The following is a 24,000-nucleotide window of genomic DNA, read 5'->3' on the forward strand; positions in this document are numbered from 1 at the left end:
TGATTTAAAATGCCTTAAAGGTTGAAATATATTGAAGTACTGATTGACTGACTAGTGTGGTGCCACACAGTAAATGCTACAATAATTTACCAGATGGCAAAACCCAGAAAGTTTCGTGACGACACACGTATGTGGTAACCAGGATGATTTGTTACAACTCAGTGCTTGCAAATGAAGGAAGACTTAGAGTAAATGAAGACCAAAGCCCAGCAGACAACGCGTTAGGTTAGGTTACTGAACTCAGGAAGCGAGTGAACACAGACTAGTCTTGTTTAAAACCTCCGATCGCAGGCTGGGAAGCCTTGCAGACGGTGGAATTCCATTACCTGGAGCGTCAGACTAACGCATAGAAATGAAAAATACCCCTGTTTTGACAGTTGTAATGGGCGCGTTGCTCTCTAGCAACGCCGACTGTCAGCTTTTCCTCTCATCCCATTAGAACCTTCCCAACGCGACTGGGTGGAGGTCGTGCTCTGAGGATAATCTATTGCCTGGAACTGGCACCTAAAAATGGAATTGAAAAACAAGAAGAATTAGAAGCACACGTTCCTAGTTTAACGTTAACACCAATGATAATTTCGAGGCCCATGTGTTTTATTACGCTACTGATAGCGTACCGCAGTGGCGTACCGGATATAATAGGGTGTGAAGTTTCAAACGTACCAACATATCACATTCATCAGCGTATGTTTATTTATATCGCTTAGTGTTGAAGGACCATTTCTTAAAATCAGTGTGTAAGTAACCGCGTCTTGAAGCTTTTGAAGCTAGTTAAGCACCACTGGCCTTATTATTACAGTAGGGATTATTACAGTAGCACTGCACTCTCTTTCATTTTCTATTCTTTTTGACACTTGTCTTTTTTTCTTAACAATGAAGCACTCCAAAAGAAACACATAAAACGAGAGAAAACACATACACACACACATACGAAATGGTTGAGAGTTTACTTTGAACAAGATAACTAAAAACGCGAGGAGCCCAGATTCAGTCTGAAACCGCAACTTTAAATCTTGCAGGGTTTGTGTCGCGAGAGGTAAGCCGTACTTTGCATACCTTAGCATCTCGTTTCTATGATTGGGTGAGGTTAGAGCCGAAGCCAATAGCTTCCAACTGAGGTCGTGAAAGCTAGCCTATTGTGGCTGGAGCGCCGGGGGATTTCCAGTTTGTTTCCTTGACTGAGGAGGCTGTTATCAAAAAGACATTTGGGGGATTGATTGTCTGGACTATGAGACAGCCGGAGCGTCATGGACGGTCTTTGCAAGGTTTCGGCCTTTCAGAGTCCCTGTCGTCTTTTTTTCTGTCTGCTACAGTGGAGGGGTTTGGGGCAGAGCTTCACAGGCTTCCTGTACTGTCGAGTTGGCGAGAAATAGACACAAAGTTTTCTTGCATTAACAGAGTTAACAAGTTTTCTTCTTCTTCTTCTTCTTCTTTTTTTTTTAATTATCATTTTAGATTTTTTTTTTTTTACACGTGGTTTCCTAGTGTATCGCGATATCAACACAACCAAATGAAATGACTGTAAATTATTTCGAGGTATGGAACTAGCGGCGGGAAACTTCATCTTTTAGCAAATATTTATTCAATGATATTATTTGGTATTAATTTTGTTATCAAAGTCCAGCCAAAAGCCTAAAAAAAAGAAAAAAAAAAAGGCACAATGCAAGCGATATATAGTTTGAAAGGGATGTGAATATTTTCTGTATATTGTAAGTTTTTGATTGCGCGCGTTTGATGGAAATGAAATGTCTGACGCGAAAATCACGTAGTACTCATCGTGCCTGAAAGTGGCAGACAGGACTTCCATTAGACACCTCCGTTGTTGACAGTTGAATGCGTGCTTGCTGATGGTGTTCCTGGTGAGAGCAGGGAGAAAATTAAACTCGTGTATCATCTCCCATCTTCCCATCAGCTGTTGCCGTTTCGGGGGAATTTTGTCTCCCTCGCCGCAGACCTGTAATGTACAACATGCGTGAAGGCTACTCGAATTCCAAATGGTTACATTTAGTGTATAAGCTGGCGCGAGGGATGCTCCTGGGAATGTATTTCGGTCTCTCAGCGAAATGGGATTGGCAGTGGCATTGATTTATGGAGTAGGACCAGGAAGAGAGACGAAGAGAAGGAAGTAGAGAGAAAGTGAAGGGTTCAGGGAGGGATGGCTGGGTGTGAAGGGGATACTGTGTCTCCATATTCGTCTGAATCCTTTCACAGCCCGTAGGGTACCGTCCTTTGACCTTTGTTAGCTTGCAAATGACATCATGTAATAGTAAATTACGTTTAAAAACTTTAAAAAAATTTTTTAAAAAAGAGAGAAAAACATAGTGCAGAGCAGATGGATCATGGATCAGTAGCATGCACTCTAGTGACAGACCGGCAAGTCTAGTTGCTTGGAACATCTTTTTTCTGTTGAAGAACAAGATTACAGTGCAGACCAACGTGGAGTTGGCTCCGTTAATGTTGCGGACCAAGAGTTGGGCTTAACACTATTTTGTCTGTAAATCGTATTCATGTGGACAGAAATGACAGACCTATCTCATATATATATATATATATATATATCCTCTTCTTTTCATAAGATCTGTATATGAGATGCCGATTCGTTATCCGAACACTGTCTCATGAACATTGAGAAGAGGAAAGTTCATTTTTCCACTAACCAGTGATCTGGAAAATAGCAGATCAAGGGTGATTAAATGCAGAACAAACTTACATAAAATACGTGAAGCGGCCCACGCTTCGGATTTCTCAGGGGAAATCTGACAAGAGACAGGAAAGAAAAGAATATTTAATCGCCTTCCTTGTACCCCTTTTTAATAACACACACACACACACACACACACACACACACACACACACACACACACACACACACACACACACACACGTCAATGCAGAAAGAGTTGTCAAGGGAACTGGACAAAGGCGACACGTCATCTCTAACACATATACCTACTAGCCATCAACGGCTTTCGTACCAGTGTTGTTGGTACTGAGCAGACACAGCCTTGCCAGGTAAGTATTTTCACTGACACCGACACTTTGCATCGTGCCGACTCGAGCAGACAGTCCGGGCATCTTCGGGTTAATAGTAGTTCAGGTCGGCTGTGGGGGATACACGATAGGCGTTGCGGATCCAGGTGCAGCACACACCCCGGAAGATTTATCTCAGGCATTTTCTTCATGCTTTGTTTTGTCTCTGCAGGAAAGATGAATTTCGCCGTCCCCTGTTCCATACAGTACCTTTCATGTTGATGGTGTGTTTGGTGCCATTCTCCTTACCTGGGGCTCTCGTTTGTTTTCTTCACTCCACGAAATTGTATACAATGCTTGCTGCTCGCGGTTCACAGACGGTAGAGAACAAACCGTTTTGGAATAAGCATATGGCACAGGAGTTCACGAAAATCATGCGGCACACAACTTCGTGTTTCTTTCTTTGTGTATATCATTAAAATAATTGAAAGCTCTGTCTTGGTGTGGTACGTTGACATACATCCATGTCTGATGCAAAACGTCAAAGGGTGGAGAAATCCATGTCGAGATCTTAGGAACTCGTTGATCCTGGTTTTTTTTTTTTTTTGGTTTTGTTTTTGTTTTACGCCATGCTGCCTTATTCACAGATAAAATCATGCATTATTTTTTATAGCATGCGAAATTCACGGGTCCACATGGTAGTGTTGTTGCGTTCATATTCATCTTTATACCAGAAAGCTGTTGTGGTTTATTTATCTTGGTCGCAGAACATATGTTTTTCGTGTCCGATAGAGGAGATCCAGTTGTGATTACATGGTGGCAGTTTGGGAAAATCATTATGATTATGTCGGATAGTTTGTCGATCTCCTTTCCAAACACCAACTTGCTTTGTGTAGTATTTTTCTGGACATTTTTTTTTTTTTTTTTTTGCTGTCGCACCGGAAACGGTCAAACTTCTATCCAGTGTGCCATAGCGCCAAAGGTTGTGTGTGTGTGTGTGTGTGTGTGTGTGTGTGTGGTGGTGGTGGTGGTGGTGAGGGGGGGGGGGTGCGTGCGTGCGTGCGTGTGTGTGTGTGTGTGTGTGTGTGTGTGTGTGTGTGTTCGAACAGTCATTCTCCGTTGTTGCTTGCTCTTTCATGTTGAAATTGGTGTTTTCCTGCCCCCCCCCCCCCCGCCCTCCTCCCTCCCCCAGAGAAAACTACCCAGAGGCCATCCAGACAGAGGATGATACCTTTCCCCTGTCCCTCCCCAGACACTTTCATTTGCGTTGTTTGCACGTACAATCCGCTGTTGTTATTTACGACAAGGACGATGCTCCGGCAGCTCTGGCTGCTTTCCTGTAGCGGGTTGCTACGTTGTCATGTGTGGAATGACGGAATTTGGCTCACAGTGCGGCTGGGCCAATTTTCTGAGGCTCCAGGTACAAGAGAGTATTGGGGAAGGGAGTGGAGGAAGAGGGAGGAGGGGAGGGGGAGGTCGTCGTGGGGGTAGGGGGTGGGGTGGAGTGTGATGAGGATGAGTGGAGGTCGTCGTACGTCGGTCTTCTTTGGTTCCAACAATAAGGTTTGGTAGTGGTGGGTGTAGTGTGTTGTGTAGGTTTTCTGAACGGTTGGTGCTGTGTGTGTTTGTTAGGTGTGTGTGGCGTGCGTGCGTGCGTGTATGTGCGGGCGCGCGTGTGTCTGTTTGCGTGTATGTGCGCGCGTAGGATATGTTTACATGCGCACATAATTTAATAAACCGTAGCCGTAGTATATATATTTTTGTGTGCACTCAGAAGTGCACTCTCCCACAGACAACGCGTCTCCTGTTCTTAGGCCCGTATCCTTGGTTCAAACAAGATTTTATTTGGAACATGTCAAAATACATCACAGTATAGATTGACATAACAATAGAAAATCGTACACAACAAAGTATGTGACGGATGTCTTCGTAGCTAGAAGTCCGGAACAGAACTGAACTAAAAAATAAATAGAGGTGAAACAATTCGCAGTTAGAAGTCGGAAACAAAAGTGAAATAGAATATAATTAAGAGGTGAATCGAAAGCAAAAAGAATGAACCTGTGGTGGGAAGAGAAATCCACCGAGAGAGACAGAGACAGAGAAGGCTCGGCTTGTGCCTTCGTAGTTCCTCCAGTGTCTACAGAAACATTTGGAGACATATCTTTTTTCCTTTGTGGGGCCAATAGAGTGGAATTCTCTGCCAAACACACTGCTTCATGCGTTAACAATCTTGACAATTGATTGGATTGAAATCGAATCGTTTAAACGTAGCTTCTTTTTTTTCTGACAAAGAACTATCTATAAACCTGTCAGTGTGCATATGTGCATGCTTGCTTGCGTGTTTGTGTGTGTGTGTGCTCGCGCGCGCACGTGTGTGTGTGTGTGTGTGTGTGTGTGTGTGTGTAGTGTTTCCATGACCAGCTCTGCAGTCGCAAAGAGCTTGCGAAATATATGTATGATGTGACAAGGCAGAACTTATCATTTTCTTATTTTATTACATGCATGTATATGTGTACACAGTTGTAGAGACATGCGCACACTTAACCGCTTTCACATACATAAACTACATATAGACTTCTTGGGGGTGGGGGGTGGGGTGGGGGTTGAATATAACACACGTTATGATTTGTCACCAGTAAATGGATCGACTCGCGACTCATTTTGTGGGGGTTGAATGTAACGCACGTTATGAGTTGTCACACTATTTATCAGTAAATGGATCAATTCGCGACTCTGTCAGTGATGAAAGGCAGTGATATCCTCCCGTCAGTCACAGATCGGACTTGACATCTCTCTCATTCACTTCCTCTTCCTGTCATTGTGGGATTTAAACGCAGTCTGTGTTTGTCCAGCTGCAGCGTGCGTTTAGTATCGAACCTATGTAGGGATCTTGCACTGAAACGAGAAAAAAAAAAGCCATGTTTCTGCGCACGCGTAATCATAATTTTGATTTGTTTGTTGACGGCCCAACAGCTGCCGCCGTGCGAAGCAAGGCATGTGTTAAAAAAGAAAAAGAAAAAAAGAATCGACCTATTCTTGTATCTTTTGTATGTCAACAGCCCTCTCCCCCTCCCTTCCCGTCACACCTAGCAATCAAAACTTGAGCCCACGTTTTTCACGTGCACACATGCTTGACGCGCACATGCTGCAGACACGGAGGGGGGTATAATTGGATAATTATGCGCACACAAGCAGGCTATGGTCTTGATGCCCCCCTACCCCCTCCCCAAATCCCCTAGCCCCTCCCACCTCCATCCCACCATCCCATCTCTCCTTACCCCACTTCCTCGCGTCCCCCTCCTTTGTTTTTGTTTAAAAGTCTGCACTGGGTGTATGCTTCACAAGAGCGTTCGGGGGCATACACAGCAGAATTGATTGGGCAGTTCAAGTCAGTGTGTCCGTCTCAACAGCTGGCGTTGAAACGTGATAGAGTAGACGGCGTATCGATAAACTCAGAACGGTTTGTGCTCTTTAAAAAAAAAAAAAAAAAAAAAAAAAAAAATCATACACGGCTTGGACAGGGAACAGTGGAAACAAGCCATTTAAGGTGGTTTGCTTTGTGCGAGTGTAGACCTTCTTACCAAAGAGAGGCCGTGAGAGGTGGATGGTAGTGTCGATTACGGAAGGCCTTTTAGGATCAGAATCATGGAAATTTGGGGTGCTGGAAATAAAAAATTTGAATGAAAAAAAAAAGAGAAAAAAAAGGTAAGATTGAGGTAGGAGAGCTAGAGAGCTGCAGGAAAATGTAAGAATGAAAATAAGGCAAATTAGATTAAGCTGAGAGAGAGAGAGGAGGAAAAGGAGGAATAATGGTGGGTGCGTTGGTATTGTTGGAAAAAAATCGGTTTGTTCAATGCTGTTCAAATGAAGACAGAACTCAGGTTAAGTCCATTTTGCATGGAATGTCTTTGTGAGGTTCATGTACGTGTGAATGCGTGTGTTTGTGCGTGCACGCGCTTGCTTACGATTATGCTCGTGCGTGACGCATGGATGTGTGCGATGTGATCGTGACGAGTGAGCCCGATTACGTGCAATCGTTTTGTTAGCATACATGCCAACATGTGTGTGTGTGTGTGTGTGTGTGTGACCGTGTACGTAACGCGTATTTGGACATGATTGATCGCGTACCAGCTGTTCGTCAATCGTTGAAAGCAGCGGCACTTTGATATTGATTGTGTGTAATATGGGGGAGACTGAAGCCATTCATCAGCAGCAAGAGCACAGCCTTTGAGAGCCGCGAAAAGACGAAATTTGAGAAACACAACATAGAATAATGTAATGCAATCATAGAACGGAACCTTCTTAAAATTCAAATAAGTGGCTACCAGAATACATTTTCCGTTGTTTGAAACCGAAGCAATTTCTTTTTGTTTTCTTTTTCTCTTGGAACTAGATCTCGACGCATCGTGAATTGTATAGTCTGATTCACGAGTCTTCCGTCCAGAAAGGCAGATTAAGGCTTCGTGAGCTTGCCTTTCGGTCAAGTTATTGTCCAGATGGAGTGGCGACGAGGCAGAATCGGTTATTAGGCATTGGATTTCTCATCCCGTGTTCACATGTGATCACGGTTCGAGACCTCGTTTCTTTGGGAATATATTTTGGGATAAATATTTTTGATTGATTGTCCACAACGAACAGGAAAAGAACCCACGAGAACATGAATGTTGTTTATGGCAAAATTCTGTAGAAGAAATCCACTCTGACAGTGATAAGTACATAATTAAAGATTATATTCAAGGCCTAAGGGCGTCGGGTTATGCTGCTGCAGTCAGGCATCTGCATAGCAGATGTGGTGTTGCGTATATGGAAATCCGCTCTGATAAGAACACAAATAAAACTTATATACATGGCCTCAAGGCCTAAGCGCGTTCGGTTATGCTGCTGCAGTCAGGCATCTGTCTAGCAGATGTGGTGTTGCGTATATGGATTTGCCCGAACGAGGTGACGCTTCCTTGAGAAACTGAGCAGTCAGGCATCTGTCTAGCAGATGTGGTGTTGCGTATATGGATTTGCCCGAACGAGGTGACGCTTCCTTGAGAAACGGAAACTGTAGGTGGCGGCGGATGGCCTTTGTTGACGTGGTGGGCGAAGAGGGATTGAATTGTCCGCCTGGCGGCTTCACCTGGTTTCCCCACACCCTGGCTGTAAGGGCTGACAGCTTTGGCAACAGGGCCAGAGGGGAGGGGGGGAGGGTGAGGTCTGGCCGACATGATGGGAAAACATGGCTTGTCTGTCTTGTGAAGGTGTGTGTGTGTGTGTGTGTGTGTGTGTGTGTGTGTGTGTGTGTGACTTTCAATTTTCTCCGTCTTCTCTTTGTGTGTGTGTGTGTGTGTGTGTGTGTGTGTGTGTGTGTGTGTGTGTGCGTGTGTGTGTGTGTGCGCGCGCGCGCGCGCGCGTGCACACACACACACACGATCAGGTATGAAAACACAGCGTATGGTCAACTTTCCTTTCTTCAAATAATCACAATAAAGCGATCATGCACATTTCATAGAACTAAATGAAGAAAACTACCAAGGACTTTGCTCAAGCAAACCGAGTTACCTTGAATTTTTTTCCGCGACAGTTCGAGGAGTATCGATGGATTAACAAGGTAGCTTTTATGTATTGCACAAAATATGCGCCCTCTTCCACCCTCCACCTCCTCCTCAATAAAATGGAACTGTAGCTTATATGTGTCAGGGATTGTATATTGCCGTCATAAATCCGCACCTGCTCAGTTCTACCCCACTACCTCTTCAACCTCGACGATATCTTGTTGCTCTTGTTCATCGTCTCATCGTTGGCACTCCTGTGCGATACACCGTCGGTAGAATCGAGGTCAGAGACACGGGATAAGCGCTCGTTTAAAAAGGTCACTTGAAAAAGGCCTGTCCAGATTGACTCGACTTTGTATTTTGTTTCGTAAAAGATATGGTTCAGTTTCACGACGTTGATAGTCGAGCGGTGTCGCGTTTCTTTGCTACTTTGGAGCACTTGTACCGCCTTTCCCCGTAGGCCCCCGCCCCTTTCCCCCCACCTCCCCCACCCACCTTTTTTTTTTTTTAACAAATATTTTATGCTGTTGAAGGGTTCGGTTGGTAGTGTAGGAAAGGGTGGAGGATACAGGGGTACGATTATGAGTCGTTCCCGAGTTCCCGAGGCTGATTTTACTGTATTATGATTATTTTCATGAATAATGTAGATGGACTCGTGAAATCTTTTCGCGTTTACTTGAAGTTTTTATGAAAGAATCTATGAAATTTTCTTTGTTCACAAAGTTTTTGTTTACTTTTTGTATTTTTTATTCTTAGGATGTTATGCCCTCAGCGTACAACCAGAATTATTTAGGTACTAACGTGAAAGGTATGCTGATACAAATATGTACGAAACTGATTATTCAAGAGATTGGCGTGCCAGATCACAGGTCGAATGGTTTCAAAATGTGGACGTACATAGATCTATACATAGCGGTTGAGTTTGAGAGAGAGAGAGAAGAGTAGACACATCATCATGTACATGGGTGCACTGAAGTCCTAGTAATAGTAGAAGTAATGACAGTCCATAAGAACTTTTGTACCAGTACTCAGTGCAGATTTTTTTTCTGTGCGGCAGTGGATAGACCCAGAAGAGAAAGTAAGTTGGGCAATTTCCTGATTCCGGTAGGAGCCAAGAGACGATGACGACAGCAGTTTTGGGGGGCTTCAAAACCTTTTCACGTGCCATCAATCAAACGTACCAGACAATGAGGAGGGAAAAGAATTGACGCCGGGGGACAAAGAAGAAAAGAAAAGAAGCAACAACAAGAAGGAAAGAAAGAAAGAAAGAAAGAACGACGCTGAAGCGTTTTTGAAGGCTTCTTACTCGTCTTGATTTCCATGCATCCCAGGATTCATCCGATTGGAATAAAACAAAAAATCCGTTCTCTGACGTCTTCGTTTTTCATTTTCTCTTCCTTGGCTCTTTATTCCCTTGTATATCTACTGACAGTGTTGTTGTTGCTGTTGCTCTTGTTCTTCTTTAAAGATTCATTGGAGAGACATATAGATCCCACTAAGTTATCAGGACATCGATCATTGCTTTTTGAATGAAACGTTTATTGGGAATTTACAAATACGACAGGTAGTGGCGCATGTCCTTTATTATTATTATTTTTTTAAAATTGTATTTCTTCTTCTTTTTCTACTTCTTCTTTATGATTTTTTTTCCCGTGCTGGTCTGTAATGTGTGCGTGTATCGAAGTGTCGAGGGAATTGGGGTACCTACACATAATTAAAATCATTTGCTTTATGTTTCTAGGGGCGAAAAGGATTAAGGTGGGGATTGCTGTGGGACTCAGTGAAAGAGGGAGGGTGTATGCGCGCGCGCGCGCGCGTGTGTGTGCAGCCTCTAGGCTGGTATTATTTTGTATGGAAAGGTAAGGAAACCAAAAAATAAGTTAAGCAGTTCGAGTACAGTTTCAGAAGTTGGACGCTAAACGCCATTTAAAGAACTCGGCAAAAATTCACACGCAAGAATCTGAAACTATTTGAGGGAAAGTGCACCATGTCACGTGAAGATATCACGCTAGAAACCGGAATTGGTTGACGCAAAGTGAAGTTGTGCATTCTGTGCCAGTCTAACCCGAGAAAGAGCGTTCACAGATCCGTCACGACGGTTTAACCGCATTCAGGTCTTGAAGATGCAGTCCAGGAGATGCTACTGATGCTTGGCCTTGATATTTACGGGTCACTTGCAAAAGAATTTACCGGACTTTCGGGTTCGCGCGCTAACTATTCGTTAAAGGAATTTCGTGCTTGTGTGTGTGTGTGTGTGTGTGTGTGTGTGTGCGTGTGTGTGTGCGTGTGTGTCACGCACGCACATGTGTGTGTGGTGTGTGTGTGTGTGCGTGTGTGTGTGTGGGCGTGCGTGTGTGGCACGTGTGTGTGTGTGTGTGTGTGTGTGTGTGTGTGTGTGTGTTGCCTCCCCGGCCATCCATCAAGCTGTTGGTCATCTGACGCCGACAACACACCCTATCAGTTGGCACCGCTGGTCTCTGGAAGTCATTATCAGCCGCTTTCGGCCTGCTTTCATCGGCATTCTCCATCCAGCCTCATCGGCCCAGCCCTCCCACATTCAACACAACTCGCTGTTTCAGAAAAGTTGAGAGCAGAGGCATTGTCTAAACCATGGCGCCCTTGTCCTCACCTAAGGATCTTCCCCAGTGCTGGAGATCCCACTCCAGGTTTTCCTCAGGGCGAAGAAACTTTGGGTCTGTTAGTCTCTGTGGGCTGAGAGACGGACTGTGTCCGTTTCAAATCGGAGTTTTACAGTGTAGCCACTTCCGTGACCTGTGTCCGTTTCCTGCCGGACTGGAACCGGGCGCTTGGTGGTGATGGGTTGTTCTGATGGTGACTTCAAAGACGTTGTTCTGTGTGAGGTTTTTAGTGCTGTCTGGCACCACCACCGCTGCCTTGATCTCTCTCTCTCTCTCCCTCTCTCTCTCCGCCCCCCAACCCCCTCGCTCCCCCCCCCCCCCCCCTCTCTAGGCTTCAGTATCCTCCCCTGTCTTTGGTGGGTTCCGCTCATAGGGAACAGGAGGTCAAACCAGGGATCGTAGAACAAACCTCAGCTGGGTTATTGGAGGGACAAGACTGGCGAGCATTGATTTGTGGTTCGATTGGGAAGAGTTTGATCGATGAATGAACGTGGTTAATTGTTGAGGCGAATTATTGATTGACTTCATTTATTTAATTTTTTTTCTTCTAGAAACCGGTTTTAATTCGCGGTAGTTTCTTGAATCGAATACTACTCGATATAAAGACTGTGCTGGTGTGGCAACATGAAATTCATACGTGTACAGACATGTTATTGAAATGTGCAGATAAACTTTGCAAGAAATAAAGGGAAACAAGCAGCATGTTACAAGTTTATGACTGTGGAAGTTTGATGCTTTCTTTTCTGAGTGGGACGGGGTTGTAACAGTTACAAATGATTACTTCCCGTCATGATTCGCAGAGTTACGAGCGCGCGCGCATGTGTGTGGTGTCTGTGTGTGTGTGTGTGTGTGTGTGTGTGTGTGTGTGTGTGCGTGTCTCTCTGTGTGTGCGTGCGTGCGTGCGTGCGCGCGCGCGCGCGTGTGTGTGTGTCTGTTTGTGCGTGCGTGTGTGTGTCTGTGTGTGTCTATGTGCGGGTGCGTGTTTTATGTCTCCCCCATACGTTCCCCTCCTGTCCCAACCCATAATCGCCATCTCATATCTTTCTCTCGCTGTAAGACTGTTACCATGTTCTCTGTGAAGGCGTGTTCCCCTGCACAGTTGCCGGCTGAAAGCATTCATGGGGTATCCTGTAATATAGTAGTAGTATACGATAGGCTGCAGCCAGCCGGTGGCACAGGGCTGAAATACGTCATCCAGCAAATAAAGACAAGCTGTGAACAGACATCACAACAAATTGGATTGATAGTTCATACTCCTTCACGTTCAGCTGGTAATGTTGTGGGCTACACAACGGATCTCTCTCTGTCTCTGTCTAGTCTCTGTCTCTCTCTGTCTGTCTTTCTTTGTCTGTCTGTCTCTGTCTGTTTCACTGTCTCTGTCTCTGTCTGTCTGTCTCTCTCTCTCCCCGCGCACACGCGCATGTCGCTTTTGCGCGTCTCTGGATTTTTAAAATTTTTATTTCGCCGTTTATTTGCACGTGTGTGCAAACAAACCCCTCTGTCGATGGGTTCAATCTCAATTGTGCAGGCCTGCGTGTGAGTTTACAGTTGAACAAAATCCCAACGTTCCCGATGGAGACAGCTGAGCTTGGGTCGTGACTCGCCTTTGTTTCTGGCTAGAACGAAGTTCACACGGTTCAGTGACTCGGGATATCCCCCTGCCCCACCTCGCCCCTCCCTCCGCCTCGACCGTTTGAGGAAAGACATTGATTTTTGTCTAATGTCTTTCTGCTCGATTTCACAATGTAAATTGGAGCACATATTTACTCACATACACGCACTGGCTCGCGCATGCGCTTGCTTACACACACACACACACACGCTTGCTTGCACACACACATAAAAACACACGCACACACACAAACACACACACACGCACACACACACACACACACACACACACACACACACACACACACACACACACACAGCACTTCACACTTGAACACACACGCACACAGACCCACTCACTGTTTTCTTTCAAGTCCTGTCAGCATCAGACGCCCCAGAAATTATGCACAAATGAAAGTGACGCCCGTGTGTTGTGATGTGTCAACAACAAAATATGGCAAGTAAACAGGCACAGATGGAGCAGCCATAAACACCTTCACACGTGTGCTTAAATCGATATAAGAATATTTAGCGAGAACGCAGTTATTTAAAAAAAAAAAAAGAAAAAGAAAAAAGAGAAGAGAAATGCAGACGAACATAATGTGAATTATACTCTGTCTGTCTGTCTGTCTCTGTGTGTCTCTGTCTGTCTCTCTGTGTCTCTCTCTCTCTGTCTCTCTCTCTCTCACCCTTTCAAGCACACCACACACGTATGCAGACGAATATATGAAAAAATACTCCCTTTCTATGTCTATGTCTGTGTGTGTGTGTCTTTGTGTCTCCCTGTGTCTCCCTCTCTCAAGCACACACAAACTCTCTCAAGCACACACACACACACACACACACACACACACACACACACACACACACACACACACACACACACACACACACACACACACACACACACACACACACACACACATACCACTCGCTCTCTCTCCCTCCATCCCTCCCTCCCCCCCCTCTCTCTCTCTCACACATGCTCCTCCATTCCCGCCCTCCAGTCTGTCACTTTGAACGATATTGTAAACTGAAGACTGCTACTGCTACACTTACACAATTGACCATCGCTCTCTTCTCCTCTCCTTTCTTCTGTCAGAACTCCTCTCTCCCCCTGACCATCCACCGTCCGCTCTCTTTCCCTCCTCTCTTATTGCTGTCTCCACTGATTGAAGGAGGAGGAAGGTAGTACCTTTACAGTCTCCGTCAGGACCTAGGTTCGAATCCTGGTCTCGCTATTTCTTCCAAGTTTGACTGGAAAATCAGAAATGAGCGTCTGGTCATTCGGGAAGAGACGATTAACCGTGTGTAGCACGCGCTGAGTGCACTGAAAAAGGAAACCATGGCAACAAAATCCGATGGCAAAATTCTGAAGTAGAAATCCACTTTTACAGGTTCGCTCTTTTTCCCTCTCTCTCTCCCTCCACAGGTCTGTCTCGGCAATCAGGCACCACCCACCCCCAACCCCCACCCCCGTCCCCAACCTCCCTGTCTCTTATTTATCTGTTTCTCGCTCCGTTTTGCCCATCTCTCCGTCCTCATCTATCGTCCTTTCTCTCTGTTCGCCTTTCTGTCCGTCTGTGTTTTCGTCTTGTCTGTTAGCCTATCAGTCATATCGTCACATTCATCTGGACTCACTCAGTCCTTTTTTTTTTTATTTGCCGTGACTAATCGCAAAGGGGGGTTCCCCCTTATCCTGTGGAGAGGGGGTTGAGGGCGGGGTTATCAGCCCCTGAGCCGACAAATTGGCCGTGTGCACCCCCTTCTCAGCAAGAAATATGTGTGGTCCCGCTGTGCTGGGAGAAGGGGGCTACGTACACGCACACACACACACACACGCATGCATACCACACACACACACACACACACACACACACACACACACACACCCTCTCTCTCTCGCCGTAAGCGAGTTTTGTATCAGTCACAATCCGCGTATTCAGACTACCATACAGCACCCCCTTATTATTTTTAGCGGGGGTGTATGGCCGCTGTCAAAAGCGAACAAAGGTACACCACAAAGGTCCTCTTGCTTCGGGCAGGGAAGGGGCCGTGTTATCCAATGTTGCAAAGGCCTGTAGAATATCATTATTACTTATGTCTATAATTATGTGGGACCTGTCGGTCTGGCATAAACGAAGGAGTTGACATGAACCGTGCACCCGGATTAACTTGAAACATCAAATTTGTATTTTCATGTAGGAATGGAGAAAATGGATTAACTTGAAATATCAAATTTGTATTTTCATGTATGAATGGAGAAAACGCATCGAACTTTCATGATAACAGCCCAGTCACAATTAAGGCGTGTGTGGCTTCTTGCTAATAAAACAGGATTTTTTAAAATTTTATTAATTTGGTTTTAAAGATGAGAAAGAAGCAAATGAGATGACGCATTTCATCATTGGCTGCTCGAATAAAAAAGCAGCTTGTTTTCCTTTTTGCTGTGTGAATGTGGAAAAGCGTAGAACTATACTAATGATATTATTCATAATGACACAGAAGTTTAGTGTATGATTATATATATATATATATATATATATATATATATAGAGAGAGAGAGAGAGAGAGAGAGTGTGTGTGTGTGTGTGTGTGTGAGAGAGAGAGAGAGAGAGAGAGGGAGAGAGAGAAGGGGTGGGGGGGAGGGGGTCGTGGGGGATGTAACTGAGGCGTGTGTGAGTTGCTAAGACATGTATTTGTATTATTTTAGATTTAAAGATCAGAAAGAATCGAATGGATGCTGGTTGAAGAAAAACAACACACTTTCCTCTTGCTGCATGCATGTGTAAAAGCGTAAAATTTAATAATGATGATAATACTAATGATCATATTTGTAATGACACGGCAGTTTAGTGTATGACTGTATACATGCACATCTCTCTCTCCCCCCCCCTCTCTCTGTCTGTATATATAAGTATGTGTGTGTGTGTGTGTGTGTGTGTGTGTGTGTGTGTGAGAGAGAGAGAGAGAGAAGAAGAAACTGTATCTTGGGCTCAACAGTTGTTCATATCTCTTGATGGCTAGATGCCTTGGGTGGAAACCCCATTTGCTGATCGCCATGAACTCTTTTTTCTTTCTTTCTTTCTTTCTCTTTTTGTTTTGTTTGTTAAACATCAGTCGAAGTTCACAGGTTCCATTCAGACTGTGAACTGTGGGAACTCTGCCAAGAGACATAATAAGGGTTTTAGGACAGTCACGGTTAATAAGTGCGTGTTTGTCCGCCAGTTCAGAAAGGCCCCTCAGCCTTTAACGATTGACACGTACAGGCACATAATTGACGGTGGTGGTGGTGGTTTTCAGGGCTGCTGTCTCTGCTCTTCGTCTTCCTCATGCGTGGCTGGCTTGCCCGCATGTCTGTGTATTTTCCATACTGCGTGTATGTCTGTTTTTTCTTTTTGCTTTTGCTTTTCTGTCCTTCTGTTTGTCTTTGTCTGTCTGTTGCTCTCTCTCTCTCTCCCCCCCCCCTCTCTCTCTCTTGTTCTGCTTGTTTTTCTTCGTCATCTTGGTCTTTTTCGTCGTCTTCCATTTCGTTTTCTTCTTCTCCTTTTTCTTCTTCCATTTCGTCTTCTTCTTCTTCTCCTTTTTGTTCTTCCATTTCGTCTTCTTCTTCTTCTCCTTTTTCTTCTTCCATTTCGTCTTCTTCTTCTTCCCTTTCTTCTTCCATTTCCTCTTCTTCTTCTTCCCTTTCTTCTTCCATTTCGTCTTCTTCTTCTTCTCCTTTTTCTTCTTCCATTTCGTCTTCTTCTTCCTTTTTTTTCTTCCATTTCTTCTTCTCCTCCTTCTCTACCTTGTCCTCCTCCTACTCCTTCTCCTCCTACTCCTTCTCCTCCTCCTCCTTCACATTCCAATCGTTGTCTTCTTTTTTTGGTTCCTCTTGTCTTGCTCATTTCCATCACTGTCTAATTTTCTGACTTTATCCAGAGCGGAGTATACAAAACTGTAACCGTAGATGCCCCAGATCACCAAAGCATCTCATTTGTTCTGTCAAGACTGATGCTTTTGTGTGTGTGTGTGTGTGTGTGTGTGTGTGTGTGTGTGTGTGTGTGTGTGTGTGTTGCCCCCTTTTCGCCCTCCTTATCTTTAGTCACACACACACACACACACACACACACACACACACACAAGCTCGCGCTCGCTCGCGCGCTTGGTGGTGATTTTTCTTGGCTCCTTCTGGTTGATAACATTCAAATTCAAGAGCTGACCTCCTCTCACCCATCAGATAGTTCGCTTTGAGACGTGGAGGAGGATGCTGACTGACGATGAAGAAAATCTGATGTAGGTGGCGGATGGCGAAGCGTGTGTGTATGTGTATGTGTATATATGTGTGTGTGTGTGTGTGTGTGTGTGGCGGCAGGAACTTAAGCCGGACTGCCTCGTGTGAGGAGCCCCCTTTTTCTCACTCTTTTTGTTTACACCCGTCAAAAGATCCAGGCTTCCGATTACCTTGTCATCGGGTTGTTTATGTGGCGGAGCTGTCCCGACTTTTTCTTTGTCCCCTCTCTCTCTCTTGCTCTCTCTCTCCTCTCTCTCTCTCGCTCTCTTGTCTGAATGTCTGTCTCTCTTTTTTTCTCTCTCTCTCCCCTCTCTTTGTTTCTGTCTGTCTGTCCCACCGTCTCTTTCTTTCTGTCTGTCTACCTGCCTGTTTGTCTTTGTCCCCCCTCTCTCTGTCTGTCTGTCCCCCCCCTCTCTGTCTGTCCCCCCTCTCTTTCTGTCTGTCTACCTGCCTGTCTTTGTCCCCCCTCTCTCTGTCTGTCCCCCCCTCTTTCTTTCTGTCTGTCTACCTGCCTGTGTCTTTGTCCCCCCTCTCTCTGTCTGTCCCCCCTCTCTTTCTGTCTGTATGTCTACCTGCCTGTCTTTGTCCCCCCTCTCTCTGTCTGTCCCCCCTCTCTCTGTCTGTCCCCCTCTCTTTCTTTCTGTCTACATGCCTGTCTGTCTTTGTCCCCCCCTCTATCTGCCTGTGTCTATCCCACCCTGTCTTTCTTTCTGTCTGTCTACCTGCCTGTCTGTCTTTGTCCCCCCTCTCTCTGTCTGTCTGTCCCCCCCTCTCTCTGTCTGTCTGTCCCCCCTCTCTCTGTCTGTCTGTTTACCTGCCTGTCTGTCTTTGTCCCCCCCTCTCTCTGTCTGTCTTTGTCCCCCCCCTCTCTCTGTCTGTCTTTGTCCCCCCTCTCTCTGTCTGTCTGTCCCACCCTCTCTTTCTTTCTGTCTGTCTACCTGCCTGTCTGTCTTTGTCCCCCCTCTCTCTGTCTGTCTGTCCCACCCTCTCTTTCTTTCTGTCTGTCTACCTGCCTGTCTGTCTTTGTCCTCTCTCTCTCTGTCTCTCCGTATGTCTCACCCTCTCTCTTTCTCACTCTGTGTCTGTCTACCTGCCTGTCTGTCTTTGTCTTCTCTCTGTGTGTCTCTGTCTGTCTGTCTCGGTCTCTCCGTTTGTCTCACCCTCTCTCTTTCTCACTCTGTGTCTGTCTACCTGCCTGTCTGTCTTTGTCTTCTCTCTGTGTGTCTCTGTCTGTCTGTCTGTCCGTCTCTCGTCTTCTCTCTCGCCTCTTCGCGTTTTATCAGTTTTGCACCATTTTGTTCTGATTAGTGCCTACTATGTCACTAGAGCTTTACAGCTGATGACATTAAACATTCCAGTGTTTCAGTGTTTCTCTCTCACCCCCCCCCCCTCCCCGCCCCTTCTTTCCTCCTTTCCATCATCGTCATCGTCGTCCTCACCCTCTCCTCCTTCACCCTGCCCATCACACCCATCGAGCTCAAAAGTATTCAGCTCAGTGGGTGGGGTTTGGGGGGGGGGGGGGATTGGATGGGGCGGAGGAGGGATGCGTGCGTATGTATGCGCGCGTGTGTCTCTGTGTGTGTTTATATATGTGCGAGAAAGAGAGAGCGTGTGGGTTTGTACACACACACACACACACACACACACACACAGATCGGAGTAGGTAGGGGTGTTTAGCTGGCAGGGTGGTAATCTCCAGCTTCCATCATTCAGACCACTGGGGTAGCAGCACCGCTACTGACGCCTGATGCCATGCATGCCATACACTTTTCTCTCTGTCTCCCCTTCTTCCGGCCCATGTCCGTTTGTCGGATTCTCTCTCTCTCTCTCTCTCTCTCCCTCTTTCTCTCTGTGTGTCTCGCTGTCTCTGTCTGTGTGTCTGTTTCTCTGTCTGACTGTCTGCCTCTCGCTCTCTCTCTGTCTGTCTGTGTCTCTTTGTCTCTGTCTGTGTCTGTCTCTCTCTCTCCCAGTCTCTCTCTGTGTCTGTCACTCTCTGTCTCTGTCTGTCTCTCTTTCTTTCTGTCTGTCTCTATCCCTGCCTCTCTCTCTGTGTCACTCTGTCTCTGTCTGTCTGTCTCTCTCCTTCCCTCCCACTCCCTCCCTGTCTGTCTGTCTCTGTATTGCTGTCTGTCCGGCAGTGTATTTATTTTCCTACCATGCTTCCTCTCTTTAGATCTATACATTTAAGGACAATTTCGGATATTCATTTTCTGTTTTCCTGGTTCTCTGTCTCTGTCCGACTTCCTGTATGTTAGTATGTCTGTCTCTGACTCACTCATATTTATTCTTTATGTTCGTTCTCATCTCATTCGCATGCGTTTGACAAAGTTTTGCATCTTCTCGCAGTAGGTTTCTTTTTCGTCAAAGTTTGTCAGACATTTTTCTTTCTTTGTTTCTTACTTACTTCTTGCTTTCGATTTGGTTATTCGTTTTTCTTCCCACCCTCTTTTATGCTCACACGCAATGTTGCCTGTTTGATAAAGTCAGAGTGATGAAATTGCTGTCTGTTGGGGAGGGGGGTCGTTTGGGGGGTTGGGAGGTGGGGGGGAGATGTCATCGGATGAGAAATGACTGACTTCAAGCCGAGTGTTGTTCGCACATCTAGTCTTGTGGGTCTGTTTCAGTTGAAACCTGCATGGCTGCCTGTATCTGTCCATTTCTGCTGCCATTCTCATTGACTCGATCGTGTATTTTTTTTGTGTGTAGTACTTTTAATGGGTGATGTGTCGTGTGAGTGTTGTTGTTGTTGTTGTTTGTGTGTGTGTGTGTGTTTGAAAAGAGCAACAATGTATGCGAAAAGAGCGACAGTGTTTGTGAAAAGAGCGACAATGTATGCGAAAAGAGCGACACTGTTTGTGAAAAGAGCGACATTGTTTGTGCAGCTTCTCGTTTTCTCAATCATGTTTATCGAGTTTTAGTTTGCATGTGTAATAAAGGGCTGAGAATACACCTTACCATGCACGATTTCAACCCCCAAATAAAATATTGCAAAAATGAAATATAGCCCCACAGTGCCACACGGTTGAGGGGATTACTGATTACAAAACACCCTGATTCTTTTTCATCTTTTCCCCCGTAAAACGTTTGGTTGTATGTCCCGATTCTAGCATGTGCGTGTGTGCGTGCGTTCGTGCGTGCGCGCGCGCGCGTGTGTTTGTGTGTGTGTGTGTGCGTGTGCGCGCGCGCGTGTTTTCAACGAGTAAAGCGATTTTCAGTCGGTGGAACAGAAAATGCTGCACTGCACAGTAATGAAGCGGTACCTGTGGGAAAGAACCATCGCTGATGTTGCTGCTGCCGCAGAAGCAGATGATGATGACAATGATGATGTTGATGATGATGATGATGATGATGATGACGACGATGATAATGATTTAACCAAAATGTGCGCGGAGCATACCTGCTTGCCTCAAAACCACCAGTTGGAATAACTCACCATTGCAAAGGATGGAGCAGTGGAAGAGTTTCTTCCTCTTCTCTCATTGGCTTACTGTTTCTTCACCATCAGACGATTCAGACACGCATGCGGCATTCATTCTTTTCAAGACACTCTTACACTCTGATCACACAACGGGTGTAGAGAATGACTGATGGATTGGACGTGGGGATTCTAAAAGAAAAGACCCCCCCCGCCCCCCTACCCCCAGCTAACACTGAACTGGTCGGTCATTAGGTGGAGCGGTCATCAGTCATACTACAAGTAATAAGAAAGCACAAAATCTACCCACCACAGCCATAATGGCATGTTACGTCACAGACTGGTTCGAGTTTTGACAATGTCGTCAACTCACACTGTTTCACGCTGTCACTGCGTAATAGAATGGCTCAGTGAAAAAGTCCGGAAGGATTACATAGGTGTTGTTCAGTGGGTCTTACTGGCAGTGGAGAGGACTCTAAAAGGGAGGGGCAGGAAACGTGTGGAGGTGTGTGTGGGGGGAGGGGGGAGGTTGAGGGGCGGGACTGGGGGGTAGTGGGAAGGGTGTGTGTGTGTGTGTGTGTGGGTGGGTGGAGGTGGGAGGGGAGGGGTTTTCTAGTGGGGGATAGTCGTGCGGTATGAGGAGAATCATAGCAATGTATTCTAAACGCCCAGACTAACCCCACCCCTTTCCCTCCCTCCACCCGCTCCCTCTACACACCTAACTTCATCCACACCTCCCCCCCGTCCCCCCCCACACACCCTTTCAGCTAGCAGGCTTTGCGAAGTTGATAGTATTTGACGAAAGGACTGTATGTGTCACATGTGTGTGTGTGTGTGTGTGTGTGTGTGTGTGTGTGTGTGTGCCCACGTCACACACCCCTCCTCCCCCACCCCCAGCAGTGTTGATCTATCGGTTTGTCCCTCACTCAGCACAGTGATCGAACGGTGTTGTTTTCCTTGGTATGTCGCCGTTTGGGATTATGTCGCCCAGCTGTGTGCTACACGACAAGGGAAAGGAATGCAGCCAGCTGCGTTTTTATTTTATTCATTGTGTTTTTTTCTTTGACATTCTTTTCCTGTTATAGTTTTTAAAATATTTATTATTAGTATTATTATTATTTTTTTTTTTACCTTGCCAGTTTAGTTACAGTCGCATTGCTTACTACTGCATAGACGCAACTGCGTTTTTATGTATTTATTATGTATTTTGTTTGGCATTCATTCTTTTTATAGTTTTTCATTGCCAGTTTAGTTGCAGTCGCATTGCCTCCTACATGTTATTTATTATGCTTTTTGCTTGAAATTCTTTTTTCTTTTATAGTTTACCCTGCCAATCGATTAGCAGTCGCATTACTTACTACATTGACGCACATACTTATACTCTGCAAAGTTTATTTTAAAAAATCCGATTGTCTATTCGTAGATTATCACAATAACAGTAGTAGTAGTGCCAAAACAGCAGTAGCAGCCACATCAGAACAGTAGCATCGATACCCCACATGACTGAACGAAAGAATAGCACATGCATTTCTGTTATTCAGCAAGTATTCCCAGGGCCTGATTGCAGCAGATGTGTAGTGAATATGAACCATTGAAAGTGAAAGTAAAATTGAAATCCGCACATTTTTTTGTCGGGTCTGCTGTGTTCAGACGAATAACCGCAAATATATGAAACATTCAGTTTTCAAGCCCTCTCTGCGTGCGTGCTTGCGTGCACACACACACACACACACACACACACACACACACACACACACGCTCGCACGCACGCACGCACGCACACATACACACACACACACACACGCGTACGCACAGTTTGTCTGTCTTTCTCCCCTCCCCCCCTCTTTCTCCCTTTCTCTCATGTCTATGTGTATGTTCGTCTCTCTTTGTCGTCACTTTGTCAACCTGTCCCTACATGTCTGTCTGTCTGTCTGTCTGTCTACTTCTCTGTCTGTCGGTATCGTTGCTTGCAGTTGCGTCGCAACTAGTTGATGGTTACGCCAGAACCAGGATGTTCTGTACGCTTTCATGCACCAGTGGATTTCCCCACCACCCACCCCTCTCCTCCTCTCCCCCCCTCTCCATCCTCCCCCTTTTTTTATGGTGTTTGTCCAGTGGATGACTGGCTTCAGACGAATAAATGCTGAATAATACTTTTTTCACCTATTACTTTTTGCATTACATTGCAGTTCGTGTACTTTTATTTCAAAACTGCAGCCACTTCATTGACAGTTAACCAGTCTAGAGCACGGTTATAAGCTACGCTTGTTGTGATTTGACTGGTCTGTTACAAATCTGCTTTGATGATATTTCTGTGAATAAATTTGTTTAAGACAATGATATGCAAAGGCATTATAATTGCTGCTATACGGAGTTCAGTTCGGTTTGTGAGTGCATGTACGTGGGACTTGTACAAGTGTGCACGTGACATCCGATCAAAACAGAAACGTTTCCTTCAGTTTTTTGGGGTGTCTGGTTTATCAGTTGTCAGATCAAGCCTGTTCACTAACTTTGATGTCTATGCCCCCCACCCCCTCCCCCCACGATTCCCCCTTCCCCCTCTGTGTCTGACTTTCGTTTTATTTTGTAGCGGTGAGGATCCTTGTGGTTGCCAGATCTATCTATCTATCTATCTGTCTGTCTATCTATCTATCTATCTGTCTATCTATCTATTAATCTAGAGAGGGAGAACACACACGACACCTCTCAGTATATTCGTTTTGAAGTCAGATGCAAGCAACGCGATTTATATTCATTTGATTGAGACAGGCACTGCATGAACCTATCGCTTCTTCTTCTCCTTCTCATCATTTTCTTTCACACTCAATCTCTTGAAAGTTATAACCGTCGTTATTCCTCTTAGCTCTCAGTCCGTCTAATCCCCCACCCCCACTCCGCCACCCTCGCCCCTCTCCTCACCCCCCTTCTCCTTTACCTCCGTTTTCGTTTTTTTTTTCTTTTTTTCGTCTGTGTTACTCAAAGCTTCTCTAAGGGGATTTTTTTAAACTCCCCCCCCCCTCCCCAGTTTTTACTCCACCTTCCCCCATTTGTATTTCAACCCCAGACTTTCTTTTAGACGTCACGCGATTCACGGAAGCTTTGCCTGTCTAAATGAAGTCCTGTTTTGTGAAAATGAAATGAAGATGTACAAAACAAAAACAGAACAAAACGAAATAGCAAAACCGACGACACTAAAATTGTTTGGATTTTTTTCTGTCTGTCCTCTTTCCCTTTTTTGCTTTCTTTCCATGGCTTGTGTTTGGAATTATTTTCTTTCTTTCTTTGCTGATTTTTCACTTTCTGTCCTTTTTTTTTTCTTTTCTTAAGGAATCATTTTTACCCTTGTTTTCTTTATTTTGTTGTGTTTGATTTTTTTCCCGCTTGACTTACAGAGCATGGAAAAGTAAGAAGAGTTCAGTGCCCACATAAAAGACGAATGCACAATTACCCACTATAACTTTCTCTCTCCCTCTGTCTCGCTGTCTCTCTCGCGGGGGGTGGGATGGGGGGGTGGGGGTGGGGGTGGGGGGAGGGCGTGGGGAGGGGGGGGGG

The 24,000-nt window shown here is 45.4% G+C and overlaps 1 protein-coding gene across 1 annotated transcript in view; it reads left to right on the forward strand.

Moving 5' to 3' along the window:
• LOC143297672 (protein sevenless-like) overlaps positions 1-24,000 on the forward strand; it is a 142,116-nt gene that overhangs the window by 16,350 nt on the left and 101,766 nt on the right. The window lies entirely within an intron of this gene.

Source organism: Babylonia areolata, chromosome 23 (genome assembly GCF_041734735.1).
Source record: "Babylonia areolata isolate BAREFJ2019XMU chromosome 23, ASM4173473v1, whole genome shotgun sequence".
NCBI classification, from domain to species: Eukaryota; Metazoa; Mollusca; class Gastropoda; order Neogastropoda; family Buccinidae; genus Babylonia; species Babylonia areolata.